This window comes from Anopheles nili, chromosome 2 (assembly GCF_943737925.1).
Source record: "Anopheles nili chromosome 2, idAnoNiliSN_F5_01, whole genome shotgun sequence".
NCBI lineage: Eukaryota > Metazoa > Arthropoda > Insecta > Diptera > Culicidae > Anopheles > Anopheles nili.
This window is the reverse complement of record NC_071291.1, coordinates 74,853,412-74,868,190: the sequence shown is the minus strand read 5'-3', so window position 1 is coordinate 74,868,190 and position 14,779 is coordinate 74,853,412.

Genomic DNA, 14,779 nt, shown 5'->3' with positions numbered 1-14,779 from the left:
CAGTTATTGTTTGTTTGAAAAGTGGACGATAATAGAAAATAATCATTTGAGGGAAAATTGGCTCGAATTGGCCATGGAGTGGAATGAGTCGAATGAGCGAGAGGGAGAGACAGCCTCACTGCCTCGATTGCCTCTCGTCTACGCAAACGGGGTATGTGTGTAGGTGTGCTGACCCGGGGAACGTGCCCCCGGTCGCGATGCTCAGAGCAATTGGAGCCCTTAAAGTGAGCCAACCCGAAAAGCCGTACCGGACGAAAATGGGAAAACGGCAATTTTCGAGCACCCGGGAGGGTGGGCTAGCGGGCGAACCAAGGGTGGGTGGGAAATTACCGCCCCGGCTCGTGTGCGCCCTCGGTGCAAAATTTACACCCATTTCCCTAGCGCTCGGGAGGAGGAAAAAGAGGGCTCGAAAGCTCGTAAGAGCACAGCGAGCCGTTGGCTTTTTGTCTGTGTTTCTTTTCGTGCGTTTTTTTTTGCGCCACAGAAAAGGGCTCCATCGGTCGGGTTGAACGGTGAAGGCGCGCCACACTTTCTAATGTTCCCCCAAATAATGATAATGATTATAATGGGGCAGGCGCAAAAGCGTGTGTGTGTGTTGTGTGGGGCGCACTAGACTAATTTACCGGTGCGTTGTAGGAGCAGTAGAAGTGCCGGCAGCTCGCATGATGTAATCCGCGAGCGCTTTAGACGCGCGAGGGTCCCTTCGAGCTATTGAGCTACAAAAAAAGGGCTCGAAAGTGCACAATATCTGTCAAGATCTCGGCGCGCGATGACAAAGTTGTGCCAGAAATTTTCGATCCAATCCGATCGCTGGACGAATGGCTCTCTGTGGAGGGCATTTGAAAGCGACGAATGAGAGTGGCTCACTTCGCTGATGGGCCGCCGCTGTAGGGCAAAAGCGCCTTCCATCAGCCCTTCATCAGCGCGAGCAGGGAAGCTGGTGGGAAATTTCGTGCCCCAAACTAAGCCCTTTCGGGGTTTCGAAAGCCAGCTAGCCAGACACGGAATTGGACACGTTTAGAGCCCCGTGATGGAACAAAACTGATGGACACGCGGGTTTCGTAATGACCGCCAAGCTTTTTCCTTTCCAACATCGGCCCTTTGTGGAGCCCTTTTTCGGGAGAAGCTTTGTGCTCGATCGGCGAGCAGTTTCTTTTTTTGCCCAAACTCGATATGCATGCCCCACAAAAGAAAAATGGAACGCATTTTCAAATCCATCAAAGTGCGCGCAGAGATCTACTGTCAACGCGCGGCTGTTGTAAATAAACTCGAACACGGTGTACCATTGACAGCTGTCAGGTAACGCGTGGAAAGCAAACGGAAGCAGCGTGATCGCGTTCGGGCTGCTTTTGAATTTTGTAACCTTCATTTTTTTCCACCCGTGAACGCCTACCACGAAGAAACCCTCCCCACAGCAATACAGAAGCTTACAATAACGGCCCAATTTCAGGCAAAAACTGATCCAACACGCGATAGCAAACAACACACACGCGCATTTTCGTTGTAGGCGACGGTTCATAAACCTGCTTAATGAACGGCGCACTTCTTTGGCGATTTTTCCTCGCACGTGGGGAGGAAGCGTGAAAAATTCGAGTGCTTTATCCGGATTTCCCGCCGTTTATGCTAAATTTATGATCCACTTCTGGCCACCGCGCCGTGGCGCCACTCTGGCCGCTTCACGCGCTTGCAAGGTAGCAGGCCTCCAAAAACCGTAACTGATAACGAGCCGCGGGCGTGTGCACACACACACACGCGTTTGTGTGCCCGAGGGCCCCAGTGGAGATGGAAACCGATAAAACACTATCGCCCCCTCATTCCTCCTGTAGCAAACCGACGATAGCGGCGCGCGTCTCGTGGCATGGCAGAAACGGAAGCATAAGCGAACGCCAATTTCGAGCCTCCGCGAGGTGACGGCCGGAATTGAGGCGATGGCCCGAAAGGCGGCAGCAAAAGAAGCCACCCACCCACTGAGGGGGGGGGGGGGGGGGTGTGGGCGAGAAAAAAAAAGTGGTGCCCAACCGAGCGGAAAGCCATCGAGGAAATGTGTTTACATCAAAATTCAATTACTCCTTCACATCCGATCCGAGTGAGACAGAGACAGAGAGAGAGAGAGAGAGAGAGAGAGAGACGCGCGCGTTTTGGCTCGCGAAATTCGACCTCGAGCTTGGTCCCTTTTCCCCACCCGCACGACGGGGGTGGCGAGCTAAACATGTCAATTTTCCACAACATTGCACCCTAAATAGCGGTGGAGGACTCCTCGCGCCCGAATGGGCAGGAACAAAATCGAAAGCTTCTCCGGGCGCCGGTCCGGTGCGTTCCGGTTCCGTTCACTCGCGCGCCCACGGATATGCGTGTGATTGGGGCTGTCGCTTTCGGGCCCATCCGGGCAGATGGTGGCGCGATCGTCGCCATTTCCGGCCAAGATCCGGGGTCCTTTGGCGCTGGGGTGAAACAAACGCCACCCGCATTTCAGACAAAGTCGCGCGCGCGCCCGGTTCCGTCGGGAGTCGCTTAATGGCGCATTGTTTGCGCGAGTGCCCGTGCGCGGGTTATGAGGCGTTGAATTTATGGTCACTATCGGCGGCCCTTTGACGGGTGCACGCGGTAAGGCCAAAAAAAACCCGGTAATCTAAATTGAAATTTTATGCGCCGTTGACAAATTATGTTTGCCTCCGCCCGGCTAGAAGGTGCCCGGCCTCAGAATAAGGGCTGGGAAAGCGACCCGCTCACGGGGCGAATACATTTGAATATTCTATGCGGACGTTTTTTTTCTACTTCTTCTATGCCGACAAGCGAATGAACGTTCTTCTTCTTTTTTCATTGTTCTCTTTTTTTTCGCCCCGCAACGTAATCAATCGAAACTAATGATGGTGCGTACGTCCGCGCGCTTAGGAAACCACAAACTAGGAACAAACAATAAAGTCGGGCCCACAATCTAACCCACCTCGTCGGGGGTGCTTTTTCCAAGTGAGAGAGAGAGAGAGAGAGAGAGAGAGAGAGAAAACAAACCCAAAATGTGGGTTGGAAAATGAAGGGCCGATAAAAACGCACCCAAAACAGCGTGCCCCGTGAAACGTGAAATACGTGCTTGACAAATTAATTCAAACCGCGGCCTCGATCGGGTGACAAATGATCGCGATGCTGCGCTGCATCGAGAAGGATGCTGGTTCCACCACATTTCCACCCACCCACTGGCCGCGTTTAATCAGACCGCGTCGTGTGTTCTAACGAGTGTTTTTTGCTCCGCTCGGCTAGAATCACTGTGCCACCGAACAAAGGGTTCCATTCCAGAGTGATGGATCTCGAAGAGCCAGGCCTAGGGGAGGACGAGTGAGAGAAAAAGAGTAGGGGGAGGGAAGAATTCAAAGGGCACCGTCCGTCACCGGGAGCCTCACAAACGACGATAGACGGGGCCGCAAGACGACGACGACGACGACGTTGTAAAACGCTTGAATTAAGCTACTTGGCTTACACGCCGCGTTTGAAAGCCGGCCTGGACCAGGGTGGATTGCAAGCAGAAGAGACGAGTGAGCGGGTGGCTGTCAGGACCGGTTTCTAACCTCACTCTCCGAGCACAGAGGGCCGGGCGCTGTTTCTTCAGGGGGCTCGTCGTTCGATGCCTGAGGCTACTTTCTTTCCGCTCTCGTCGTCATCGTCGTCGTCGTCGTCGTCCAGCAGTTTATTATTATTGCTGGCCAACATGCGCGACCCAGGGTGTTTTGATTCACTCGCCAGGCACACATACACACACGCACACACCCGCAAGCACACGTACGCATCATCAAACCGCGGAACCGGTTTTTCGCTCCTTTTGCTTGTTTTCGCTCGCGTTCTGTGCCTCTTCGGGTCGATTGTTCATTTCTTGCTTTTCCTTCAAGTTTTTGCTTCGACTTCTTCTCTTCGTTTTCACCTCTTTGTTTCATTTTGGTTTTTCTTTTCTCTGCTTGTCTCGTCTTTTCTTTTTCGGTTTGCTTCACCTCCCTCGATCGCGTTCGCGTTTCTCTTTCTTCTCGCAGCTTTGTGTATGCATCATCTGATCGCTGGGGGTGCTCGTTTACATATGGCTCGTCGCTGCTAGGTCACCGGTTCCTTTCTTCTTTTCTGCTCGCTTGTTTGCTCCTTTCGAATGGAGAGAAAAAAAAACCTACTCATGAGGCCCACTCGGGCGTCTTTTGAGGTGCGCGCGCGTGTGTTGCCATGCCATGGGTTTAGTATGGGGGAAATTTAGCCTTTTCTAAATCGTGCTCCGGGCGTCGTATCGTTCATGTTGCACTACACATTGCCTCCCCAGCTAGCACGATTAGCAAAGAGGTTCGTCCACCGTCTTTATTTGCCAAAAAACACCGTCCGCATTGCCACTCCTTTCGATCATTTGTTCGAGCGTATCATTACGCTGTGATTCATTAGCAGCCAGTACTCGTCACTTACGTGTTTTACAAATGAGCCTTTTTGGAGATGAAATAAATTTCGTTGAAACCCCCCTGTGAATCCCTGTGCCCCGTAATTATCGTCATTTGTTTTACGCGTGGTCCTTCGCACACCCCGTTGGTTGACCGATCGCATTTAATCAAGCGATCTATAATAGTGCAGTTATAAATATTGTTCTACACTTCTCGGAGCCTCGGACAGCTCGAACCGGCCGGTCCAATAGAGCCACCTTTTTGCTTCGATTTTCCTCTGGCCATCGCGAGCACAGACACATACACGCTCGCTCGCTCACGTCCATTTGGTTTGGTTGGAACCGCGAGAAGCCCTCGGGTGATCTTCCCGTACCTTTTGGCTTGATTTATCGTTCCCGGAGGCGTTCCCGAATTCGGTGCCCGGGTGTTACGCCCGATGCCTCTACTTTCTGTTGGTGGTTCTTCACGTCCAAGCCACTCTCAGACCAAGGTTCTTGGTGCGCTTTTTTTCCGTGCAGCTCACGCTTCTTGTTGGCTCCGCGAGTGAGGCTAGGCTTGCGGGAGTACGGTACCGGGACGCGGATGATGAAGTACCGTGAGGAAATTCGAACCACACAACCACTCGTACCCTCGGGAAAGAAGGCGGCGGTGGTTTGGTTTTTGGAGAGATTTTGATTCTTTTCCTTTTCTGTTCTGGTGTGGCGTTTCTTCTCGTCATCTTCGCCCACAAAATCCATACACTTTCGTTTCGTTCGCTTGCTCGCTCGCTCGCACGATCTCTTGTTTGGCTTTGGTGGTTCGCCACTTTTTTTTCCCCGTTGCTCTTTTGTGAACAGAACTAAGCCAACATCCGAGCCGCACCGGGAAAGAACCCAAACTGTAGTACCATAAACAGGACGTCAATAATATGGGTAAACAACAATAGGGAAAATAGGACCGCATGGGCACGGGCATGGTGCGAGTAACGAGGCGCAAGCAATCGTCAAGAAAACCCTTAACCAGCTTAACACACCCGGGGCTCTGAGAGAAGAAACCCGGTTCCTTCCATCCAGCGACCGCGTTTGGCCAGTTTTTCTCCTAATGCACCATATCCCGGATCGAACAATAGAAAACCGAGGAGGAAGATCATTGAAAAGTCCATTCTCTCGCTCCACCACTCCAGCCCGGTCGATTGTCGTAAATTGAGGCACAAATTGGACGAGCTAAACAGATTAGACGGTGCGCACGAGGAGATCGAGCTTTCAGGAAGGAGAAAACTAGAGAGAGAGAGAGAGAGAGAGAGAGAGAGAGAGATGGTAATCAATCACCACCAGATCGTGCCTTCATCCGAGGGGGTGGATGCTCGGGGGGAGGGTGTGATGGATGGGAGGGGGCAAACGGAAACAAACAAATGAAGAAATCAGAGAAACAAATTCGACATTAATTTGCCTCTCGGTACAGGATGCCCAAATGAGCATGTAATAATGCAACAGTTGGCTAAGCCGGTGGGTGGGATGAGGTGGTGGTGGTGGGGGGGGGGGGCACTCTCATTGTGCGATCGCGATCTGTGGGCCAACGCTAACGAGTAGACGATCGCTGGGGGTACACGCAATGAATTACGAAATTAAATTTTAATTGAAGCTAGTGTGTGTCTTACTTCAATCTCTACCTCTCTCATTCTTTCTTTGAGGTGAGATTTTGGAGATCGCGATCGGTACAATGGCTTTAGGCGAAGGGGGGTTTGTGAAAGAAACTGGACGGGGAAATGTGGCCAGCATCCCCGGGCACGAATGAATACCTGGCCGAGATTATCGAGCCCCGGAACATGTGTCCGGAATTAATGCAACCAAACCCAACCTCGACTAATCCTACGAAATGATCGGCTGCCCCGAGAGCCAATTAGGGGGATTAAGCCAGCAGCCAGCTATAATGGAGAGAAGAAGAGTCACCATCCAAATGGGTCCGCATGCCGGGTTCGAGTGTCACGCAAAATGGGTGAAAAAGGTCGCAGAAACGAAGATCTCCACCATCGAATACAAAAACCGACGTAGCTCAAGCGCAGGGATGGAAAAAAAGGATAAAGAAAACGACGACAAAAACGCACCCAAGAAGAACGTCTCCCGAGAACGTGATTCCGTTTAAGCAAACAAGTTTAGCTCATTGCATAATGCAGCCTGCGAGTGCGAGCGTTCTTCGTTTGCTGGGTGTGTTCTTCGTCTGTTTCGCAGCCCGCACGCTGGAGTGCAAGTGCAAGAACGGGCGACGCGACCCAGCATAAATGCACACAGCACACACACACACGCACACGAGAGGATCGCAAGTGTTGCTGGAGTGCGGGTTCCCACATGCGACGGGAGTTCGGGGCATCTTTCAGCGTTTCTGCTTGAAGAAACTCGACAAAAAAGTGCTGTAATAAATTTGTAAATGTCGCTCTTCCGTTCCGTTCGCTCGAGCCAGACCAGCTCGAGTTCTTCGAGCAAGTTTTTCTTCTCCCCGGGGATCGTTTCTACGTGCGCTCGTACACCCAAAGTGCGAGCTGTGGTTGTATGTGCGCCCGCCGATGAGTAGCTAATGTGGATAATGCCGCTGCCCGGGGAAAATAAAACGTTTTCGCATTGTTGCGTGATTATGGTAGTTAGCGGAGCAGTGCGTGAGAGCAAGCAAGGAAGGGAGTCGAACGCAAAGAATCGTAAATCAAAAATCGCAACTAAAAGAAACGACCGAGAAAACCTCGCTGCTTGCTGCTGCTTCTTTACTTGTCCGCGCACCGGCCGGTTTTGCCGTCGGTTTGGGGCTAACAAAGGGAAAAAAACGCGATGGTTTAATGTTCTATTGAAATTGTTTAATGTTGATGCTGATGATACACCGTTTCGCCGCGAAAGGCGATACATTAGGCCGGTGTGTCTCGGCAGGACTTGCTGTTTGTGTCAATTAAGCGGCCCCCGTGGACTGGCAGCGTTTGGAGCGACATAAACTAAGAGAAAAAGCTGCCACAATGTGCTTTTAATCGTGTTGCGTTCTATATAACGCACGACCAGAAAGGTTGGCATTTGTGCTCGCTAAGGTTTGAACGTGGGTAAATAATAGTTTTGGCATCTAATTTCGATCACCCAAAATATCGTCCATTGAAGTTGTTTCTTTGAATAAAAGCAGAAAGACGTATGGAATGATTCCGATGCAGGCCGAACAGCTGACTGCTTCATGCTCCAAGGTACTTTGTTGTATCTTTCGTAATTTTTAGTACATATCAACTTAGTACATGTCAAAAAACAACGATTACTAACTGTCACTGTTTTGACGTGTAACAAAAATAAAAAAAACAGTCTAACATGCATTTCAATACCAAAGTCCTATGCAGATCGGAAGCTTTTCCAGTAGGTGGTGAAAATATATACAATTATATCGACACATTTTGCTAAAGGTCCTTTACATCTACTCGCGCTCCGCTTTTCCTTACAACCGCCTTTACAAAAAGCTTCCTTTGCTCGAGCTGATGCTTTCACTTGGCGGTAATAATACACTCTGGCACTGCCCAGCCCGTGATTCTTTCGTAACTTTTTTTTAGTTTTCCTTTGAGATGAAATAAAAGTGGCATTCGAAGTTGGCCCGACCCGGCCTCCATCGCCATCGAAACCGATCGGGAAGGCCACTCGGCGAACAATAAGAGCAGTCCTCCCACATCCCCCCGGGGTTCCCAATCCACCCAAAAAATGAACGAAAATGATGACTGGTGCTATTGTAAAAATTGACGATAATTATCATTATTTCGGGCTTAGAGCCGCAGCCCAGCATCGTCGTCGTCCTACCACGACGGAAGGTAGGCCATTCGCGATGAGCAACCAGGGGGCCCTCTAAGCGGCTTTTGTGCCGCGTATGCCCACACCCACACGCCACGCTCGGATGGAGGCGAGTTTTGATGCTTGATTTGTCTTGATTGCCGTGCGTTTTGTGAGCAACCTTGGTGGTGGAGCCAAGAAGGGACAGCACATTACGTGACTACGGTTCTTACGAAACGGCCAACAAGGAAACGCACCTTCAGAACAACGAACGCGCCCGGCAAAAGCTCGCTCGTTCGTAGGCTCACTCTCATTCTTCTGCCACCATCGGTCATTCGGGAATTCAGCGCAAGCAGCGGACAAGCGCACGCACATCGCGCGGCCACGGATGGTTGAGATTTTATTATATTTTTTTTTCACCCACCCCCTTCCAGCCCCGGGCGTTGAGGATTGATTTTTCCTTCCATTTTTTTCTCGTTATTGTTGCACGACACGGGAGACGAACCGGGCCGGGAACGGGCTCCGGCAAAAGGGGGAAAGATTAATGAAGCAGGTCCTATGATTGATGAGGCCCGAGGAACCCGCGGAGATTTCGGGAACCGAAACCAACGCGGGGCGGGCGATTTTGGGGGCTCAGTTTTCCGCTCCCTGCATTTGGGTAATTACGATGCACAGTGGTCGAATTTTCCGACCACTGGCTCCATGTAAAGAGAGAGAGAAAAAGAGAGAATGAGAGAGAGAGAGAGAGAGCGAAAGAGGGGCCAGGCGTTTGCTGGAAGGAATTAATTACATTCGTGAAAAATGACGCACACGCACACAACCGCGCATACAAACCGTTTGGTGGTGAGACAATCCGGGCCAGGAGGGTAAAGTTTCCACTCGAGGGATTAGTGGCGTGCCAGAGTGGTCGGGCTTTTTTTCGGTTTTCTTTTCGTCCACTCCACCAGCGCAACGTGACGGAAAATCTTTGCCAGAAACAGAACAAAAGCCACGCGCGCGAGCTTTGTTCTCGCGGGTAGTCTCATTTGCATACTCGCGCATGGTCACACACACACACACACACACACACACACACACACGTGTGTCGATTTCGGGAAATAAAGTTGCGTCTGCACTCCAAAAAGGCACTCCCCCCATCAGCCCAGAGCCGACCAGCAGTCCATTTATCATAAGGCGCACGCACGCACCGTCCGGAAAATTCTCATTTCATCGCTACCGGCGCCGAAGACCCGAGCTGGTCGTGATCGTTAAGGATACCAGCGAGAGGGCAATCGTTCATTACCCACACATTAGAGGCCCCCCTCCGCTCGACTCCGTAGTTCCGCAGTCTGTCCTTGACAGGGATCTTCAATCATAAACGCGTGCTCTTTTCGGTGTGGTTTCAAGGACCAAATTGTGCCTGCCAGAGAGTTTTTCCGCTCCCATGTAATCCTCCCAAGATGTACAATTTCCACAGGAGGGTAGTTTGGCGACCGAAAACGCATACATTAAAATTTGATATCCCAATCCGCGCGCGGCAATCGTAAACAATCGCAGTGTACACGCGCGCGATCGCGCACGGAATTGGTAATGCGCAAAGAACCATGCTCGGGCGCGCGCGTTCGGCCCGTCATTTGCTTGCCAATCACATCCGTCGGCACCCCACCGAAGCGGGGTTGTTCTGTGGGGGTGGTATGTAAACAATTCACCCCTCAGCGCACGGGTGCACGCGTCCGGTTGCCAGGCCAACGCGTTCACTAAGCGGCAGCCAACTGCGATGAAGTGTCAGAAACGTCAACCAGACGGTGCCTCCTGCGACCGGCGCAGGATGGTTTTTTTTCTCGAGGGTGAGAGCAACATAAAAAAAATGCCCCCGAAAGCTACCCCCCCCCCCCCCCCTCGAAGGTGTGCGGAAGGTGCGCATAAATCAAATCCCGTTCCTTTTGGGTTTTTTTTGTTATTTGCATCTAACCACCGGATGTGGCCCATGTGTTGCGAATACGAGCGAAAGATATGCGCCCCCGGGGCTTCTCTGTCGTTCCGTGGCGTTGGAGCTTTTGCTCGATATCAAGTTTCCCGTTTGGGGAAACCGGGTGGAAGCGAAAACCTGTGGCAATAGGAAACGAAAGGACAATCGATGGGAACACTCACAAACGTTCCCATGCGGGGCAGGTCCTTCTGGAGCGACAGGAAATTAGGCCACCGCCTATACCACCGTTGATATTCTAATGCTCACCCTGGTTGGCAGCTCGTGGAGCCTGAAGTTCGATAACTGTTCGCTTCTACCAAATGGACGGCATTTCGTCGGTTGGTTGGTCCGTCGGTCGCCTCACATATGGTTTGCTTTTGCTGGCACCATTGTTTAGAGTGCCTTTCTGCGCTACGTTGCAGCACCGCGTACGTAATGTTGTTGTTTTCGTTCCGTCTATTTGACTTAGAATTTGGGAGGTACGTTTCGTGTGCGTGTGTGTGTGTGTGTGGTACTGGCGACTGGCAAAGGGGCACACCGAAAATGGCACGCCGTTTGGCTACACACATTTGGCCCTCAGCGGGGTTGAGTGTTTACCGGCTGCGTTGATGTGTTTGCTATCCGTTCGACGGACGAACGGGCCACCCTTAACGTCCCTGCGGACTAGGGGCTCTATGTTGGGCTATGATCCGAAGGGGCGCGGTGTGTTTGAGGACGCTTTCGTCGTAATAGTTTTTCGGCTTCCCATTCGGTTGGGGGACAACCCCGAGAGCCACATTGGGTGAAAGAGGAAGAAACGAACGCTTCTTGGCAGGAATGAAACATGAATTATTTCCTTCGTCATATTAAGCCTCGAAAACAACCACGTCCCGACGGATTAACGCCGGTTCGCAATTCGCCCCAGTGGAACGATAATTTAGCGAAGCAAGAGATGATATCATGCGCCTCGTCGAATGGGTGAAAACGGCGAGAAAATCGCACAAAAACACAGCAAAAACAAAACAAAAGCAAACGATCCAAACTTGTCGTAAAAATCAAAACGAGGATCACGCAACGGATTCACCGATCGCAGGCCGCGACATCGTGGCTTCGGTTATGTTATGTTCTTATGCTGGCTTCTGGCTTCCTATCTTTTCTTGTTCTCCCATTTCAGTTGGAGTCGAGGACGAGCAAAAAAAAAAAATAACCCGCAAACATACGAAATTAAACACAACCCGTCATATGTTTGGATGCTTGCGGATGATTCCGGGCCACTCGGTGGGATTTATCCCGTGGTTTGTTCCATCATCCTGGCGTTGTGGAGCGATTGTTCAAAGCAAAAAACGAAACGAATCCTGCCTGGTGACATCCATCCAAACATGTGACAGACAGCGACGAGCGAACGTAACGAAATGAAATGGAATGGAGTGAGCGAAGAGAAAAACACAAGCGAACCGGCATGAGAACAGCCCATTGCCAAAACCTGCGGGCCTCCTTGAGGAACCCTACGCGTTTTCCCGTCCATTTGAAGATGAAATCGAGATTCGCACGGCAAGAAGTGCAAGCAGGCAGCTAAGAAAGACAAAAGGAAGAAGCAGAAGAAAAAAACCCTTGCCACAGAACGGAGCAAAAACAGACGAAAACGGGCCCCGACTATCGGCTTCTTGAGGCGAAATATCTGCTGGTACTGCTGCTGGTGTTGCTGCTACGGAATTCTGGTCAGGGAGTGGATTGTAAATTTTATGCGCAGCCAGAAGCTGCTGGTTGCGGATGGAGCCGATTGACACCCAGCCCCTGAGGGTTTTGGAAAAGGCCTGTTTTTTTTTTCGGGGCCCGAAACCGAATAATAAAACAAATAAATGCGCACACGGCGGCAAAAAAACCAGGGAGTGTGTGGTTGGGTTTCTCGTACGGCAAAATGTAAATGATCCTCGACCGGTCGGTGTGGCTTTCCTCGGGATGCATTATTGAGCGGTGGTTTCGGCTTGTGTGTGCTTTTCGAGAAGCAAAGAGCAGCATTTGAGTGCTTATGTGGTAGCTTTTTCGAAGGAGCACAGCACACAAACCACCTTAGAAGAATACCCACCCCATTACATAACAATTAGAAGGAGAACAGTTAAAAGAGATAGAGAGAGAGAGAGAGAGAGAGAAAAAAACATACCAAAGAAAACACTCGCATGCAATTCTTGCGCAACAAACCCCCAAAAATCACCACCAACAGCCAATGAAAATGGCAAAGAAAGGATACAATCGAGCATCCTCGCATCGAACACGGTGGCAAGAAGAAGACGGCAAAAATATCCCTCCCAAACACGGCCGGAAAATGGAACCACCAACGGGCCGCGGAAAGAGGAAAATCTCATTATCGAATCAAGCGCAAAAACGCACGCGGGCCAAAAGGGTGGACCCTTTGGAAGAAGAAGCGACCACGAAAAGGCTCGCGTTAATGCGCCCCCGAAGAAGAGGGCTCTCGTGGAGGCAAGCAGGAAGGTGAAACAGAGCTCCACACCCACACCGGACCCCTATACACCCCGAAAACATGCGAGTCGTGCTCGTGCGCTGGGCCCGTGCCGAGAGCCCTCTGCGTATGTGCCACCGCCCTCGATGCAACCCGCAGCATCGGGAAGAAAGCTAAACAGCGGGGCGAAACAGGTTTTTTTTTCTTTCTCTCACCATCTTCTACCTTATCTTCCTCTACTTCTTCTTTTTCTTCCGCTTCTTCTTCAGCATAAGGGCTGCTCGTAGCCGGGCGGACAAGCGTTTCGCAGGAACCGGCTGTTTATGCGCTCACGAGCCGCACACAGGGGGCTCAGCTGTGCGGCCCTCCTTTCCTTCCAACTCTAACCCCCCCCCCAACCCTCCCTCCCACCTCCCCAACAGCTAGAGGGCCTAAAAGAGCCCTGGCTCACGGGGCCGAGGCCTCACTCGCGCTTTGATTGCAACGTCTCGAGAATAATAATCAGATGTGCGAAGCGTGAGTGGATAAACATAAACGGAAAAATGATATCCCTCCTGCCCCACACGCCCCCCCCCGCCTACCTATCCACCCTCACACGACCACCGTTCCCTCCCCCTCCCTCTCCCACACCATGACACCGGCTGATCGTCGTGAGGGCTCGGTGCTGTTTCATTTCGCTGATGCGCGCAGCAGATTGGTGCTGGGGGCCCGCGGGACACGCCGCATTGAAAAGAAAGTGAGGACACGATCTCGGCATCGAAATCGCTTAACGCTTTGTGCCGGCCTTCCTCTCTCACCTACCCCTTCCCCTACCAGAGTACCGCCCCATTGGAGTGGCCTTTTGGCACGGGAAGAAGGGCCACGCGAAGGCAGCAGAGCAGAGTGCAAAACCTGCTGTCCCTCGGGGTGCGCGACTCACGCCGGGTGGGGTGGATTGGGAGGGGGGAGGGCATAAAACTGGTTCTTGCCCTCCAAACTCACCCTCCTCCCCCCCCACCCCACTCCCAGCCACCAACCGTTGCATCTCCTAACATCCCATGATCGTGGATTTGTTTGTTCGGTGGGTTTTGTATTATTTTCTTTGTGGCCGCGTTCGCTGCGCCTCGTGCGTCTTTTCGTCCGGTGGGGTTGCAGGGGAGAAGAGGCGGTTCCCTGGCCGCGTGCACCACCCCCGTGGTCCCTTTTCACCGTGCGCCTATCGCGATGACACGAGCGAACCGAACGCACTTGCACGTACACGCTCAATCGCCAGTCCGCTTTCTTGAGGCAATAAACGGCTGATCGTGTCTTCTTCTGATGCCGTTGCTGCTGTTGCTGTTGCTGCTGCTGCTGCTGGGGCACAGAAAAGTGGGCCCACGATTCGCTTCACCCGGAGCTGTACGTAAAGGGCTGAACGAGAAGAGATCCCAGGTTCGATTCGATCCGGCCACAGCCAACTAGATTCGTCCCATCCCTCGAATAAGACACGTGTTCTAGCGATGTTGCTAGGCGGCGGTACTTCATGGCCCGCTTCGATCGGACGACCCTCGGAGCGAATGTTGAATGTTAAAGGGCATCGCTGAAAGGGCGAGTGGCGCAAAAGTAAATGCACTGCCACATCGGGCCTCGTCGCTTCATGCTAAAGTTTTCCTCCAGAAACAACGAAATGGTCACACGTAAATCACGAGCAAGTATCCGTTTTTATTTGCATGTACCTTTCGTGGGCCGTTAACTCAGTTTAGCAACAAAATGTAGAAGGGTTCCTAATTGATGCCAAATTCGCTTCACGTGGAGTACGTGAACGGCAGCCTTGTGTGTAATAATATCCCTCCCAAGTCAGGTTCTGACAGAAGCGGGCCTGTAATAGATAGTTGTTGTTCAATCTCGCTCATTTCAATGACCTTCGTGGCATTAATTTTACCACAACCTCCCAGAGAGTGCATAAACAACTTACGAAACGATCCACCGCCACCCTTAGATTACGGCGCGAAATTTGTTTTTTTTTTCTCGATCGTATGTATTTTGCACACTCATGGTCTATTTTCCAACCAGCCGCTTATCACGTTTCCCGGTTTTGCTTGCTATTTTTTTCAATCCTGTTTATCGTAGCCCAATCTTGCTCTCTGTCTCTCCCGTACTTTAATCCCAGCACGGGCCGTCGATCTTACACCGTCTGAACGAAAGAAGAAAAAATACATTTTCACGTCCACCCATGAGTGTGAGTTTTCATTCATTCAAAAATCACGGTGGACATGTTGAC